Source organism: Sinohyriopsis cumingii, chromosome 7 (genome assembly GCF_028554795.1).
Source record: "Sinohyriopsis cumingii isolate HCF-2022 chromosome 7, ASM2855479v2, whole genome shotgun sequence".
NCBI lineage: Eukaryota > Metazoa > Mollusca > Bivalvia > Unionida > Unionidae > Sinohyriopsis > Sinohyriopsis cumingii.
The window spans coordinates 17,749,357-17,765,597 of record NC_142967.1 but is presented as its reverse complement, the minus strand read 5'-3'; the positions used below and the strand labels follow the sequence as shown (position 1 = coordinate 17,765,597).

General features: G+C 38.0%; 1 protein-coding gene across 3 annotated transcripts in view; it reads left to right on the top strand.

Annotated features, from left to right (window-relative positions):
• Positions 1–5,281: 5,281 nt before the first annotated feature.
• Positions 5,282–16,241, top strand: part of LOC149794787 (uncharacterized) — a 37,480-nt gene continuing 26,520 nt past the window's right edge. Inside the window, exon 1 of one of the 3 annotated variants that reach the window (XM_089964440.1) lies at positions 5,282–5,417. The gene's annotated coding sequence lies outside the window, so the exon portion shown is untranslated. Of the gene's footprint in view, positions 5,456–9,597; positions 9,709–16,241 lie in introns of those variants that run through there. The other 2 variants (XM_089964437.1, XM_089964439.1) reach the window with 2 other exon arrangements.

The window sequence follows — 16,241 nt, the reverse complement described above, 5'->3', positions numbered from 1 at the left end:
TACACTAGATACGTTGTAATTCCGTTGTACATAACCACAGTCTAACTCATCGAGACTATACAAGAATACTTTATCTTATATGCAGCTTGTTTCCTTATTATTAACACAATGCTAACAATAATTCTAAGACTTTCAGGTAACCCACTCACATTTAACTAATTAGATAATCTATATCGTTCTGGGCAGGCAAAGGACAGTCACAAGGTTAAAGCTAAACATTTCCATATCAGATGGATGGCTAAAAGAGGCATGCGGTGAGAGTAGTTCGATTGGATGGCTAAAAGAGACATGGGGTGAGGGGAATTCGACTGGATGGCTAAACGAGGCATGCGGTGAGATGCATTCGATGGATGGAAAAACGAGGCATGCGATGAGAGGGATTATACGCTACATTGCAAGAACAGTTGTCATGACGTCCGCTACTAAATGTCCATGTGGTCCATATAGGATTGTTTTGGCAGAAAGTATTTGATTACTCTTGTCGATGTATCTTGGGAGACTCCCGGAATCATCTGAGGTAAACTTTGTAAATTGTATCGTGTGTAACTTTCATTCCGGTGGAAGAGGGATAACTCTTTCAGTTTTGCTAACTTAAGTTTTGTGCCTGCGTGTGCAAATGGCGGCCTTTAGGACACGTCTGATGACTCGCCATCAGGTCTAATATACAAATTCATAAAAGTGTTGTTGCGACTCAATGGTCATAAGCTAAGTAACTTAAAGATTAAAAACTAGAAAGTTATGTAAAATTCAAGAACTTAGAGTCTTGTAACTTAATTTCCAAATAGTTCTGAAAGTTCTGTGAGAAGACCAAAATTATAAAATATTCCGAATGAATTCTACAGGTATTCCGAATTAATTCCGATGTTGAATGTGCTGATATGCCAGTAGCTTCGAAAATGCTAATGTGCCAAAAGTCCTGACTTGCCACAATGATATAATCCAAAATGTCATTGAATGAATTCACAATAATCCCAAAATATTCATTAGGCCGAAAATCAAAATACTTCGCAATTCCAGTGAATAATTTTAACAGAGCCTCTCAAATATTAACTGAAACAAAACAAAAACACTGATTCCACTTCGAATAAAAATGGAGAAATTAATAATTTTGAAGTAAACAACATTAATATAGCAAGCTAAGACATATGATGAAGGTCAACTTCTATTAAATTCGTAAACAACTTGATTCTAGAACTTTTCAAGTTGTGAACAAAATTAGGAATTCCCAAGTGAGAGACTAATGTCCTACGCGTAGATATGTTTACATCCAATATCAGTCATGTTAAAACATAATCTAAAAGTGCAAAATAAAATCTAGAATATTAACTGTGTAAAACGCTGTTACAAAAGAACACCATACATACATACATACATACATACACACATACATGATGCATTTAACTAGAATAGAATGTAACAGTGAGAAAAAAGAACTCGCTTAATTGCGGATTAAATCCCCAAATAATTCAAGAATTACAGCCATAAGTCCTAATAATTTAAAGTCCTGAATAAAATTAAGTAGAAATCCAGAATAAATCCAAATAATGTAGGCAATGATGTGTCTGTGGTAGCTTACAGTGTGTCGATGGGTCAACAGTCTTTTGTTGAATCAAAGTAATATAATTCCAGGTCTGTATTCAGTTTAAATTCCAGTAAATGTCTGTCCATGAATTTTATCAGAGCATTTTTCTGTTTTCAGAGAAAATATTAACTTGCATTCAACAATTAGAAGAAATAAAATTTCCGGCCCAAAAATGAATTACTGGATACAACATATAATGAGGCTTGAAAGTGATAGATCTTAAAACACGACTGAAAAATCCTCTCAGTTAAAAGATTATACAGTTCTCTACTCGACCTTGTGTCACAAGTGTAATTTTCTATATAAAAAAAATTACCTAATGGAAAATAACCTTCTAGAATGATCATGATGTTTCCAAAATAAAAAACCAGGACCTAGATTATGTAAAATACATTTAGGAAATTCCAAAACATAGACCTAGACCCAAATAAGCATATTTACTTCTATTAATAATAATACTGATTTTAAACCCATACACATGGAGAATAATTTAGCTATGTATTATCTTTTATGCACAGAATAAAATAAAAAATCAATTCAGGTCAAGCAAAAATTAACTCAGTTTTGGACAACATCAATAGTCATGAAGAAAAGCCACCACACAATACAAAAGATATACATAACAGAGTACTTCATTTAGATCAAAAAAGTTTCATATTTGTATTCAGTTATAATAAAAAAAAGTTTATCCAACAAGTCTATATCAGATAATAGCAAAAGAAATGCATGCACTCAAGGCACAACTTCACACATGCGTTTGCCATGTCTGTATGTAATTTGTGGTAAATGTTTTTTACAAACTGTGTATTGCTACTGTGCAAAACATAGCGGAGAAATTTTTAATTTTTGAGCCTCAAATGATAAAGTTGTCAAAATCGAACATTGAAAAAGAAGAAGGTAATGACAACATTAGAAATGTCCTCGTGAAACAAATTCTCCAACAAAGTGCCTAAAAGAATCAAACAATTTATATCTATATTATATACATTTTCATTCATGTTTATAATTATTAACATTTATTGAATTAATTATATTGTAAGTACTGGTCTTGTTAAATTAGCTGGTGTGTACTGTAGGATGAGACATTCTTAGATTGGGTAGAACCATGTATAAAGTTCCAAGGTTGAGATATATCATAATTCAGACAAACATCACGTGATCCGATTTTAGTATGTAAGCTCTAGTGTGAGGCCAAGCTAGCTAAGTTCATTATTCGTCGGTGTTACAACAGCTGATCTGTTTATTGATAGAGTGATTTCGAAATGCCAAGAGGATTATTTCAAGCCTATTATTGCAGTTTCTGTAATGCATATTGGTAAACTATTTAATGTGATTATTATGTAGAATTGGGCTTTCTTAGTAGTATCACTGGAGATGAGTATGGCGTTCATTTCTGATGTCCATCTTATGGAGATGAGTATAGCGTTCCTTTCTGATATCCGAATTATGGAGATGAATGTAGCGTTCCTTTCTGGTAACCCTCTTATGGAGATGAGTATAGCGATCCTTTCTGATATCCGAATTATGGAGATGAGTATAGCGTTCTTTTTAAATATCCAACTTATGGAGATGAGTATAGCTTTCCTTTCTAATATCATAATTATAGAGATGACTATACAGTTCCTTTTTGATATTCAAATTAAGCAGCTGAACATAGCGTTCCTTTTTTGCTATCCATAGTATGGAGTTGAGTATAGCGTTCCTTTCTTACATCCAAATTATGGTTATGATTATAGCGTTCCTTTCTGATGTCCAAATTATGGAGATGAGTATAGCGTTCCTTTGTGATATCCTTCTTAAGGAGATCAGCATTGCGTTCCTTTGTGATACCCATCTTATGTAGATGAGTATTGCGTTCCTTTCTGATATCCAAATTATGGAGATGAGTATAGCGTTCATTTCTGACATAGAAATTATTGAGATGGATATAGCGTTCATTTCTGATATAGAAACTATTGAGATGAGTAAACCGTTTTCTGATACCTTCTAACGGAGATGACTATAGCGTTCCTTTCTGATATCCATCTTATGGAGATGACTATAAGGTTCCTCGCTGATATCCAAATTATAGAGATGAGGATAGCATTCCTTTCTGATATCCATATTATGGAGATGAGTATAGCGTTTCTATCCAAATGATGGAGACGAGTATTGCGTTCCTTTCTGGTATGCAAATCATGGAGCTGAGTATATCGTTTCTTTATGATATCCATATTATCGAGATGAGAATAGCGTTTCTTTCTGATATCCAAATTATGAAGATGAATAAAGCGTTCCTTTCTGATACCAAATCTATGGAGATGAGTATAGCGTACCTTTCTTAAATTCGAATTATGGAGATGAGTATAGAGTTCATTTCTGATATCCATATAATGGAGATAAGTATAGCGTTTAGATGAGTATAGCGCTCCTTTCTGAGAGTCAAACTATGTAGATGAGTATAGCGTTCCGTTCTGATATCTAAATTATGGATATGAGTATACTGTTTCTTTATGATATCCATCTGATGGGGATGAGTATAGCGATTCTTTCTGATATCCATCATATGAACACGAGTATAGCGTTCTTTTCTGATATCCAAGTGATGGAGATGAGTATAGCGTTCCTTTCTGATATTCAAACTATGGAGATGGGTATAGTATTCATTTCTGACGTCCATCTTATGTAGATGAGTAAAGCGTTCTGTTCTGATATCCAACTTATGGAGATGAGCATTGCGTTCCTTTCTGATATCCAAATTACGGAGATGAGTATAGCGTTCATTTCTGACACAGAAATTATGGAGATGGGTATAGCGTTCCTTTCTCTATATCGAAATTATGGAGATGGTTATAGCGTGTTGTTTTATGATACAATTCTAATAGAGATGAGTATAGCGTTCATTTCTGACATAGAAATTATGGAGATGGGTATAGCGTTCATTTCTCTATATCGAAATTATGGAGATGGTTATAGCGTGTTGTTTTATGATACCCTTCTAATAGAGATGAGTATAGCGTTCATTTCTGATATTCATCTTATGGAGATGCTTTTCGCGTTCCTTTCTGATATACAAACTATGGAGATGAGCATAGCGTTCATTTCTGATACCCATCTTATGGAAATGAGCATATAGTTCCTTTTTTATATCCATCTTATGGAGATGAGTATAGCGTTCCTTCTGAAATCCAAATTATGGAGATGAGTATAGCGTTCCTTTGTGATATCCAAATTATGGAGTTGAGTATAGCGTTCCTTCTGAAATCCAAATTATGGAGATGTGTATAGCGTTCATTTCTGATGTCCAAATTATGATTATAAATATAGCGTCCCTTTCTGATAGCTATCTTATAGAGATGAGTATAGCGTTTCTTTCTGATACTATCTTATGGAGATGAGTATAGCGTTTCTTTCTGATACTATCTTATGGAGATGAGTATAGCGTTTCTTTCTGATACCATCTTACAGAGACGAGTATAGCGTCCCTTTCGGATAGCTATCTTACAGAGATGAGTATAGCGTTTCTTTCTGATACTATCTTATGGAGATGAGTATAGCGTTCCTTTCTGATGTCCAACTTATGTAGATGAGTATAGCGTTCATTTCTGATATCCAACTTATGGAGATGAGTATAGCGTTCCTTCCTGATATCCATATTATCGTAATTTCACTTGTATCAACTTGTTATCTTAATGTCATATTTAAGGTCAAGCGTGTACGATGCAAATATACATCTCAGCATATATCGACACAAATACCAGGACGGCTAATGTAATCATCTATTATTTGCATCGAGTAGGTTTAAGAAAAGGTTTGATTTGGATAAATTGTTTGCGAACGTTGAGTCAAGACAAAGGTATGAATACATCAGTAGTACTGGGTAAACTGTGACAGGTATGGACATTTTGTTAACATTTTTAAATGCAAACGGGTGTTTCAGATATATCTGTTAACGAACGACCCTGTCATGATTGTTTTCTTTAATCATATTTTTCTCCAAGATTTTGGCAAGTATTTAATCAATGTGTCATCTTTTCTCGTTGACATTTGTGTGAAATTATAGAATATGTCTTTTTTCGACGTTTATTTTTTTTGTTACAAGAGACGCGTTATGTAATTCTTGCCGTTCGTCTGTATGTAAGCCATTGAGTGCGCTCTTGCGTAACTTATCGTATCTCGTCTTACTCCAGAAAAGATGCAAATTTCTCGCTGTGTGCAATGATATTTTTTATGTATGAATGAATAAGTAGTGGAATCTATGCAGATTTCTCACTGCGTGTAGTGATATTTTTAATGTGTGAATGAACAAGTAGTGGAATCTATGCAGATTTCTCACTGCGTGTAATGATTTTTTTAATGTGTGAATGAATAAGTAGTGGAATGTATGCAGATTTCTCACTGCGTGTAGTGATATTTTTAATGTGTGAATGAATAAGTAGTGGAATCTATGCAGATTTCTCACTGCGTGTAATGATTTTTTTAATGTGTGAATGAATAAGTAGTGGAATGTATGCAGATTTCTCACTGCGTGTAGTGATTTTTTTAATGTGTGAATGAACAAGTAGTGGAATCTATGCAGATTTCTCACTGCGTGTAATGATTTTTTTAATGTGTGAATGAATAAGTAGTGGAATGTATGCAGATTTCTCACTGCGTGTAGTGATATTTTTAATGTGTGAATGAATAAGTAGTGGAATCTATGCAGATTTCTCACTGCGTGTAATGATTTTTTTAATGTGTGAATGAATAAGTAGTGGAATGTATGCAGATTTCTCACTGCGTGTAGTGATTTTTTTAATGTGTGAATGAACAAGTAGTGGAATGTATGCATATTTCTCACTGCGTGTAGTGATTTTTTTAATGTGTGAATGAATAAGTAGTGGAATCTATGCAGATTTCTCACTGCGTGTAGTGATTTTTTTAATGTGTGAATGAATCAGTAGTGGAATGTATGCAGATTTCTCACTGCGTGTAGTGATATTTTTAATGTGTGAATGAATAAGTAGTGGAATCTATGCAGATTTCTCACTGCGTGTAGTGATTTTTTTAATGTGTGAATGAATAAGTAGTGGAAACCGCATATTCTGGGCTATTGTCAAATTTAGAATATAACTCTTTTTCGCAGAGGCGATACAACAGGAAATTAAAAAGTTCCAGTTCTGTCATCACATTAAATATTCTAAAATTACTGAAGCGGTCTGACTCGAAAAAATATGACACCGTGTTAATAAGCTGTAATCGATAAATTGTAAGTTGTTTTCATCATATCTATTACCTTTATCTTCATTTTCATCATATCTATTACCTTTATCTTCATTTTCATCATATCTATTACCTTTATCTTCATTTTCATCATATCTATTGCCTTTATCTTCATTTTCATCATATATATTACCTTTATCTTCATTTTTATCATAATATCCTGTGTATAGCAAATCTTTGTAACTGGACCTAATGACTATTAATATTGTTATAAAACACCTGATAACCATTGACATTGTGATAAAACACCTAATAACCGTTTATATTGTTATTAAACACCTAATGACTATCAATAGTCTTTAAAAATACATAATAACCATTTATATTGTTATAAAACACCTAATAACCTTTAATATTGTTATAAAATATCTATTAACCATTTATATTGTTTTTTAACAACCAAAAACCATTTATAGTGTTATTAAACACCTAATAAGTATTAATATTATTATAAAACATCTAATAAGTATTATTATTATTATAAAACACCTAATGAGCATTAATATTGTTTTAAAACACCTTGTAACCATTAATATTATTATAAAACACCTAATAGCTATTATTAATGTTATAAAACAAAGTCTCGGTGAATATAGTTTTGACCGGTAGTCACATCTGCAAACACCACTAATAGCGATTAATGTAAGGTCTGGTGTGATTCTGATAGGATAGAAAAAATATATCTAAATCTATGTTTCAAAAAGCCACAAACTGTACTGCATAATTATCTGGCTTTTGAATCCACACAATTTAGCATTGTAGCTGCTGATACCTACCATGTAAGTCTTACATTAAGTTTCCATATTATTGGTTTGGGTTTAACGCCATTTTTTAGGCTATACATGGTGGCCAGTATAAGTGGTGGAGGAAGAACCTGGGAAAACGCCCGGAAGAACTACCGACCCACGGGAAACTACAGGCAACCTTTCTCAAATACCCACTTTAGCCGAGCTCGAGACGCGAACCAACTCAGACAAAGGTGCGATGGCAGTGATCTAGAACGGCAAGCGCTTTATACCACTCGAGACCCCGACTCTGAGTATTGAATCTTAGCATTGTAATTGCTGATACATAGGATGTAAGTGTTACTCTGAGTGATTTTAACTTCTTAGTGTTGTGATGCACACAGTAAACATCAATGCTGTCCTCTATATCACCATTTACAGGCATTGACTCTTTAGATGTCCATTACAATATTGTAAACACCATCGACCTAAAACAGCCCTTATATCTTTCCATTTGTTTTGGGAAAGGTTGCAGTTTCTCGTTTCATCGGAAACACGGTGATAGTTAACAGCAAGCTCTAATCGTTGCAATAAAGTGGAGAATTCACCAGCTCTAATGTAATTAGTATTCGTAAATAGATTAAGGAGATTGCTGATTATGATGCAGCTCTATTTTTATCAGATCAGTTTGGACATTAATGTTTAGGAAAAGCCAAAGGAACAACTGTACTGATACTTATTTAGAAAAAGACAAAGGAACAACTGCACTGATACTTATTTAGGAAAAGCCAAAGGAACAACTGCACTGATACTTATTTAGGAAAAGCCAAAGGAACAACTGCACTGATACTTATTTAGAAAAAGCCAAAGGAACAACTGCACTGATACTTATTTAGGAAAAGACAAAGGAACAACTGCACTGATAGTTATTCAGGAAACGACAAAGGATCAACTATGTTGGTAGTTATTTCTGCGAGAACTAACGCATTTGCTGTTATTCGCATAAACCAGTGTTGCCTTCGCTAGGCTTCAAAGCTATGTAACTAATTTGTATTTGATTTTATGACGTCATAATCTCGTTAATGGCTGCAGTCTAAAATATTATTGTCAGTCAGTTACATTTATTTATCTGGCTTGGCGAGTGCAAGAATTAAAGGAAAGCCGTTCCCGCATGTTTTCACAGCAATACACACCTGGATTTAATCCAAGTTTGAGCTAATCTTTAACTTTCTAAATGTTGCATTGGTTTCCACCGATTTTCCTATCAATATCACCCGGTTATAGAAATACATCTTTACCATAGAAGAGCAAGTCAAATATTACTTTTGAATTGGTTATGTTTCTACATTGTTTATCGCGGCCACGACCGTTATCATTCAACATACAGTTATGTTTCGGTTGAATCGTAATTTGAACATCAAAAGCAATGAAACACATATTCCTTTCATAGCTAGTCTAACACTCAGATTTTATATGTTGGGATGATTCGGTTTAGCTCGATATCCCCTCATATGTTAATCCTTAGTTACCTTGCAGAAAGTAATAAGCCGAGCCAGTAACTTATATGTATAGCTTTTCTCCTCAAAAATCATACAGCGATTTAACCCTCCAGTATCAAAAACGATATCCACATATTCTTTTCTGCCCGCATTATCATCAAATTTATTTTCAAGTGATAATTAGTCAAGAAATTTGTATTATTGCCCTGGACGTATATCCAGTCACAATATTGTCGAATATAAAAATTCCTGAGGATCAAATTAAATTGTTTTAAACCTTTGCCGTTTGAAATACGATTAAAACACCTGGGAGAATATATTTGCATTCGTTTTCATATTTGAGGTAAACCTGAAACCCTAAACTAACTCTCGAACATGTTGATATATTAAATGCTGGCAGGAAATCCTACAAGTATTTGTGACCATCCCCACTCCAGATTTAGCTGATGTCAAACAGTGTGATCTGTGTCTCTTCATATGTGTTCACTATCAACTATTTGAAGTGGACTTATCAATATTTTCATGGTTTGCTTGCCAAATATTCGACCTCGCTGGAGTAAAGTTTTATCTCGTCAAATATTTGTTTAAGCTCAGAGTATATGGCATAACCTTTGCGTTGTGTAGCAGGATCTGTTAAACTCCGCTGCAAGACAAGGAAAGAGTAAGACTGAGTTATTTTTATTATTAATTAAATTATTAATTTTCCACAAATATACGAAGAAATTGTTTCTCTTGTATAAATATATTGAGTTTCCAGCGACTGTATCTTCTTATTCACGTGCAGATGATTGTTTTATCTATCTCTCTATTTTTAATTTCTCCCGCTGTACCATCATTTTAATCTCGTTCATTTTACACTATTCATATATTGCTTGTACTTTGAGTTTTGCTTTGTTATATCTCTCTCCGATTATCTTGTTACATTGTGAATCTCACATATTGCATATACCACTGGTCTGTATGGTTTTATTTCAAACAAGCAAATTCAACAACGTTCAATGAAAAGTGTATTTTCAAAATCTTTACATGCAGTGTGAAAGGTATTTTTCTTCATTCACGTGATCGATCTAAAGATTCCTTGCACATCAAATGTGATTAAGGAATTATAAAGTTGTACAAATTAGGTCTTATCCGCAAAAGAGAATTCATAATGTATTTTTCAATTCCTGTTTCTTTGAATTATATCTAAAAGAAAGTTAAGTAGTCTCAAGAATGCATTAACACTGGTGCTATTCTCGTTACCTTTAGTCCTGTTCATAATCTAAGAGACCAGCTATAGTCTTTAACACGGCATTTGTCTTTCCTGTTTTATAGACGATGCTCGAATAAAAATCGTATTATTGAATGCTTCATCTTTCGTTTCTCCATGAACACTCATTTATGACCTTCCTGCCATCTACATTAAATTTCCCTTTAATTACATCAACATCTAAGTAATTTCATTACCTTTCACCCTGTTCAAAGTCACATAGGCGAGTTCGTATTTGTTTATCAGCCTTTCTTTTGATGTAGATAGGATCAACGTCAATGGTAATGTTATATATTTGCATTATTTCTGTTATATCTTTCATTATCTTGCTAGGACACTATGAATTATGTTACCCTATCACGTATGTCATATTGACATTTTATTAAAAAAATTACTGGTGATATTTTGGGATGCGCTTTTATTCTTTTTTTCTGGTTTTGTAATGTACACGATATTGAAAGCATTTAACTGTCACCAACCCCCCTACATTCGACAATTACGCAAGACTAAAATTAGACGACAGCACAAATTACACAAATAATAAGACAGACGACAATTACGCATGTCTAAAATGAGACGACCAGCACAAATTACACAAATAATAACTGCTTACGACAGACGACAATTACGCAAGACTAAAATGAGACGAACAGCACAAATTACACAAATAATAACTGCTTACGACAGACGACAATTACGCAAGACTAAAATGAGACGAACATTACAAATTACACAAATAATATAATATTCATTAACATATAACACTAATATTACATGGACTAAGCAAGGAATAAAAATAAGATGTCCCCTTTGTGGTATGGTGTAAGTGATTTATGGGCTAAGCAAGGAATACAAATAAGATGTCCCTTTGGTGGTATGGTGTAAGTGATTATGGACTAAGCAAGGAATAAAAATAAGATGTCCCCTTGGTGACATGATGAAAGTGATGTATGGACTAAGCAAGGAAAAAAATAAGATGTCCCCTTTATAGTATGGTGTGAATTGGTGCATAGTATAAACAATGGATAAAAATAAGTTGTGTCCTTGGAGTGAAGTAATCCAAAACCACGCAGCCGAAATAATCACGTTTGACTGTCGATCGCTGTATTCCTGTCATCTGTCTGTCTACGGGAGACGAGGGTGTAGCTTCAGAGTAATTTGTTGTTTCGCATTCTTTCTGGCACTCTTTTCAGCTTGCTTTATGTTCCTGTCTTCCTCAACTTTCTGAAAGCCATGTCTGACACCAAGGTGCAATGTGGAGCGGTCGTTAGCACAGCTCTCCCAACCGTTGACGTTGACGTTGTCCTTCTTAATATCCTTCTTGCAGACATATTTGTAACGCAGACTTGGCCGCGCAGTCGTTCGTGCAACTTCTGCTAGCTCCCCGTATATCTAATCCTTAGGAATGCAACCTGGGTCCATTTTCTTGACGTGGCCAAGTCAGCGAAGGCGCCTCTCGCTGAGAATGGAGAACATACTGTTCATGTTGGCGCGTTCCAGAACCTCTGTGTTGGGTACTTTGTCCTTCCACTGGATGTGCAGAATGTACTGCAGGCATCTCAGGTTGAAACTGTTGAGTTTTCTCTCGTGTCTCGTATAGGTGGTCCCTGTCTCGCTGATGTAGAGGAGTGTGGTGATCACACAGGCCTGGCAAACGCATACTTTGGTCTTCTCAGTGAGGTTGGGATTGTTCAAGACAATCAGGTTCAGTCTGGCCGTCACTGCTACTGACTTGGCAATCCTGCCGTTCAAATCATAATCAAAGGAGAGCAAGCTGGAGTAAATGGATCCGAGGTATGTGAAATTCTCAACAACTTCCAAGTTGTACCCATCGCTGGTTTTCTTAAAACTGATGGTCAGTCCAGACTCCTTACAGGCGTGTGATGTGACAGACCAGCTGGTGCTGTCCATCTTCCGTGTGTGATGTGGAGGCTGCATTCACGGATAAAGACCTCCGTGACGTTAATCTAAGCATGGAGACGGGCGATGTTGAACAGCTTGCCGTCAGCTGTTGTATGGATGTACACACTCTCGAAGAAGTCCTGTAAGGTATATTGGAGAAGCATGGAGAAGAAGATGGCAAAGAGCGTCGGCGCAGGGACGCACCCTTGTTTCACTCCGCTGCTAACTGGGGAGGCCTCCGATGTTGCGCCATTGAAGCACAATGTGATGTGCATGTTCTCGTAGAATGACGTGACGACAGCAAGAAGTCGTTGGGGGGCAGCCAATCTTCTTCAGGAGCTTACGTCAGGTTTATAAAGGCGATGTAGATGGCATCTGCTGTTCGCGACAATTCTTATGAAACTAGCGTAGTCAGAATATCATGTCTACAGTTAACCGGCAGGCTGGGAAGCCACATTGGACTCTGGGTATACGCGGGGGCTACGCTCTGCAAGCGTACCAAGGCGACACGGGCGAAATCCTTTCCAATGATGCTAATGAGGAAGATGCCCCGGTAGTTGCTGAAGTCGCTACAGTCTCCTTTGTTCTTGTACAAAGTGACAATGATGGCGTCCCACATGTGTTGGGGATGTTTTCCTTTTCCTAACAGAAGAAGAGGATTACGTGCAGGGGCTGAATCAAAGCTGATTTCCCGCTATTGAGGACTTCAGGCGACATGTCGTCGCTTCCAGGAGCCTTCCCACAGGCGAGACAATTGATGGCTTTTCCGAGGTCTTCCGGGGTGGGCAGTGTGTCTAGTCTCTCCATGACTGGCATGTCTGGGAAGGCGTCCATAGCGGTGTCATTGACGACGTTTTGGGTTGCATACAGCTCGAGATAGTGCTCAACCCATCGTTTCAGCTGTTTCCCCTGGTCTGTGATGACTTCGTCCGTCTTGAACTTGAGGGGTGCATTCTTGGAGGTGTGTGGGGAGGGGGTGGGGTGCTGTCACCTTCTTGATACCCTCGTACATGCCTCTTGCATCCCTGGTGTCGGCAGCTGTCGGTATACTGGTACAGAGATTCAGCCAGTAGGTGTTGGCGAAGCGGTGGGCGGTCTGCTGGGCGTTGTTCCTGGCAGTCATCAGGGCCTGTAGTGTACTAAGCGTTGGTGCAGCCTTGTATACTTTTCTTTTCGTCTCAGTCACGGGCTTCATCTCCTCAAAGTTGGCATCATATTAGTAAGCATTTTTTCGTTCCTTCTTCCCTTAGGCAGTGATGGCTGAATTGTACGCAGTGTCATGGAGGTGGGACCATTTGGAGTCGATGACATCAACAGGTGTTGCTTTGGTGAGTGCTTCCTGCAGTTTGCTGATGAACTGTTGTGTTTTCTTTTGGCAGCTTGTACATCAGGCGTTGATGCGTGAGCGACCTTCCTCTTGGCGTGGTGGAGCTTCTTGGGCATTATTCGGACCTTGCTGGCCACGACGGAATGGTCCGTGTCGCAGTTAGAACTCTGGTATCTGCGGGTGAGGAGGACACTGGCCAGTCCCGCACGTCTGGTGATGATGAAGTCTAGCTGGTGCCAATGGCGGGAACGTGGGTGTCTCCATGACACCTGGTAGATCTCTTTGCACTCGAAGAAGGTGTTTATCACACCTGGGCAGCTCATCTCCAGCATTCGCCGCCCATTCTCGTTGATCTTGCCCCTTCCGTAAGAGCCGAGACAGGTGGACCATGCCTCGTGGTCAGCTCCCACTATAGCATTGAAGTCTCCTAGTAGATAGAGGCCTTCATTGTGGGGGATATTGAATATTGCCTAATCCAGAGCCTCATAGAGCTTGTCTTTCGCCTCATGGGTGGAGCAGAGGGTTGGGGAGTACAATGAAGGCGACTAGCGTGTTCTTTACATCAAAACCGACACGGTGCTGCTGAGGTTCATCCGAGAGCTTCCCTTGCAAACGAAGGTGTAGTTGGCTTTCCCGATGGTGCCGCTGTCATCTAGTTGGGTCTCCTGGAGACGTTCAGTCGGGGGAGTTCTCTGTCCATGATGGCAGTCTTCCGTGTGTAGTCGATCTGCTGTAGGTAAGCGGTGAATCCAAGACACATGGTCCTGATGTTATAGCTTGCGAAACGAAGAGCTGAAGCCTTTTTATTTATTCTTTGAGTCTTGCCTGGTGAGGAGTTTGTAGCCCGCCTGTCGAGATGGTTCTCTAAGCTCCACGCACCCAGTGAAGCAGGGAGGCCATAGAGGGCAGAACCTTACTGAGTGGGGATGCCGAGCTTGAGGCGAGCGTTAGCTGTCCAGTGAGATATCATGATCTCTCTCACCATCGAACGCAACCCCTGGTGCCAAGCTCTACGCCAATCAAGCGGTAAAATGTTACTTCCCGTGTTGTGCCGACGCCTTACGACGACTCTGGCGTCTCCTCTCCATTGGAGCTACGAAGCTAGAGCAAGGTGTTATGGATGATCAGCTGTTACCCATGGAGCAGATCTCATATCTCCACGCATCTGGTGGACCCAAGGGAACGACGAATGCAGATACAGCTTAACACCAACGGCGTCGCAGAAGTTGCTCGAATGACGTTGAAGTCCAAGTCAAATTACCTTAGGGACTCCTTCACCAGCTGTTTTTTGTCGGGGTTTACTCCCTTAGCCTTTCCCGTGAGTATGTATAGCGCAAGGCAGCAGAGGTTTGCAATCGGAGCTTTCCTTCTCCTAGATGAGTTACCAGATGTTGGTTTACGAGTCCCATCTACCCGAAGCGACTGGTTTTAAGGTACCAGTGGCCCGCCTTCACCCCTTCACCTATTAGTGGAATTATGGTCCGCCGGATTTTGAAGCTAAGCCACTCGCGAAGGCCAGGAGCTGGCTTTTAGTTGACAAATACGATCAGACACTCAAGTCGTATGGGACATTTCTGGAGGAGTGAGCGCTAGGACCACAAGGACCAAACGATCGCCGCTCAATGTAATTCATAATGAAGCCTTTCAGGTTGTTACTGATCATATCTTCGACAGCCAGAACAGGAGAGCTTCGAGGTCCTCTAAGAAAGAACAAAGATTTTGCTTATCAGTGTTTTTCATAAATACATATTGTTATTGAACATCTTTTTATTGTTTCTTTCTTTTCTTCGTTTCTGCTTGTCTTTCTGATAAGAGGCGACGACTCGGATCACGACCCAATCGACTTGTCAGCATATGGCCCGTTCAACGAATCAGAGCACAACATAGTTGACTACAAAGAATGCAGGACAGTGGACGAATCATATCCAGTCGACGACTAGCGGGACGATAAGCCGATGAAAAGAGCTAATCACGCAATAACCAAGAGAATGATTCTGACTGTGACCTGGCGGCAAGCTGAAGTCGGGAATCCAATAAAAATCTCACTGTCGCAGAAATCTGTCACGTTTTGGAATGCTAGATATGAGACGGATTCTGTAGGGTTTCACTCCAACATAATGCATGTCTGAACAATCTGAAAAGGCAGGACTAATTGTAGCGTGCTAAAGAGATCTATACTGTTTGAAATACTTATATTGATTCTAAACGCAGATCAACCTTACACATGCTACTTCAATTCCCTTAGATATTAGCTATTTTGCGTTATCAAAAACTTTTATGAGAATTAGAAACTGAATGTTTAAACATTTTCTTGCCAAGATCACAAATATGTGTACAAGAGAAAACGATTTGAAACAAAGTTTTCGAACATGCAAGTTAATTCTTTAAACTTCATGAATAAACTACTGAGCACGGAGGTAGTTATTGTGAAAGAAGTCAAAACAGACAATATCACCATAGCAAAAGTTAATAAGTCTGGAAACCTATTATGTTTTTTAAAGTAGATACTGAAGTGTTTACAACTTCATTGCATATGAAGATCCATACATACAACTTGTTCGATTTAAAAGGATATATATGTATATGGGGGGGGGGCGAGTCCTGAGCCTGACGTCCCGCTTGCCAAATGAAAGTGAAGCGTCTCTCATAGCATCTCCTTTCCAGGTGTAGTGATTGCCGCAGGACCACTGTCTCGCTCTGCAGGGCATGAGGTTAC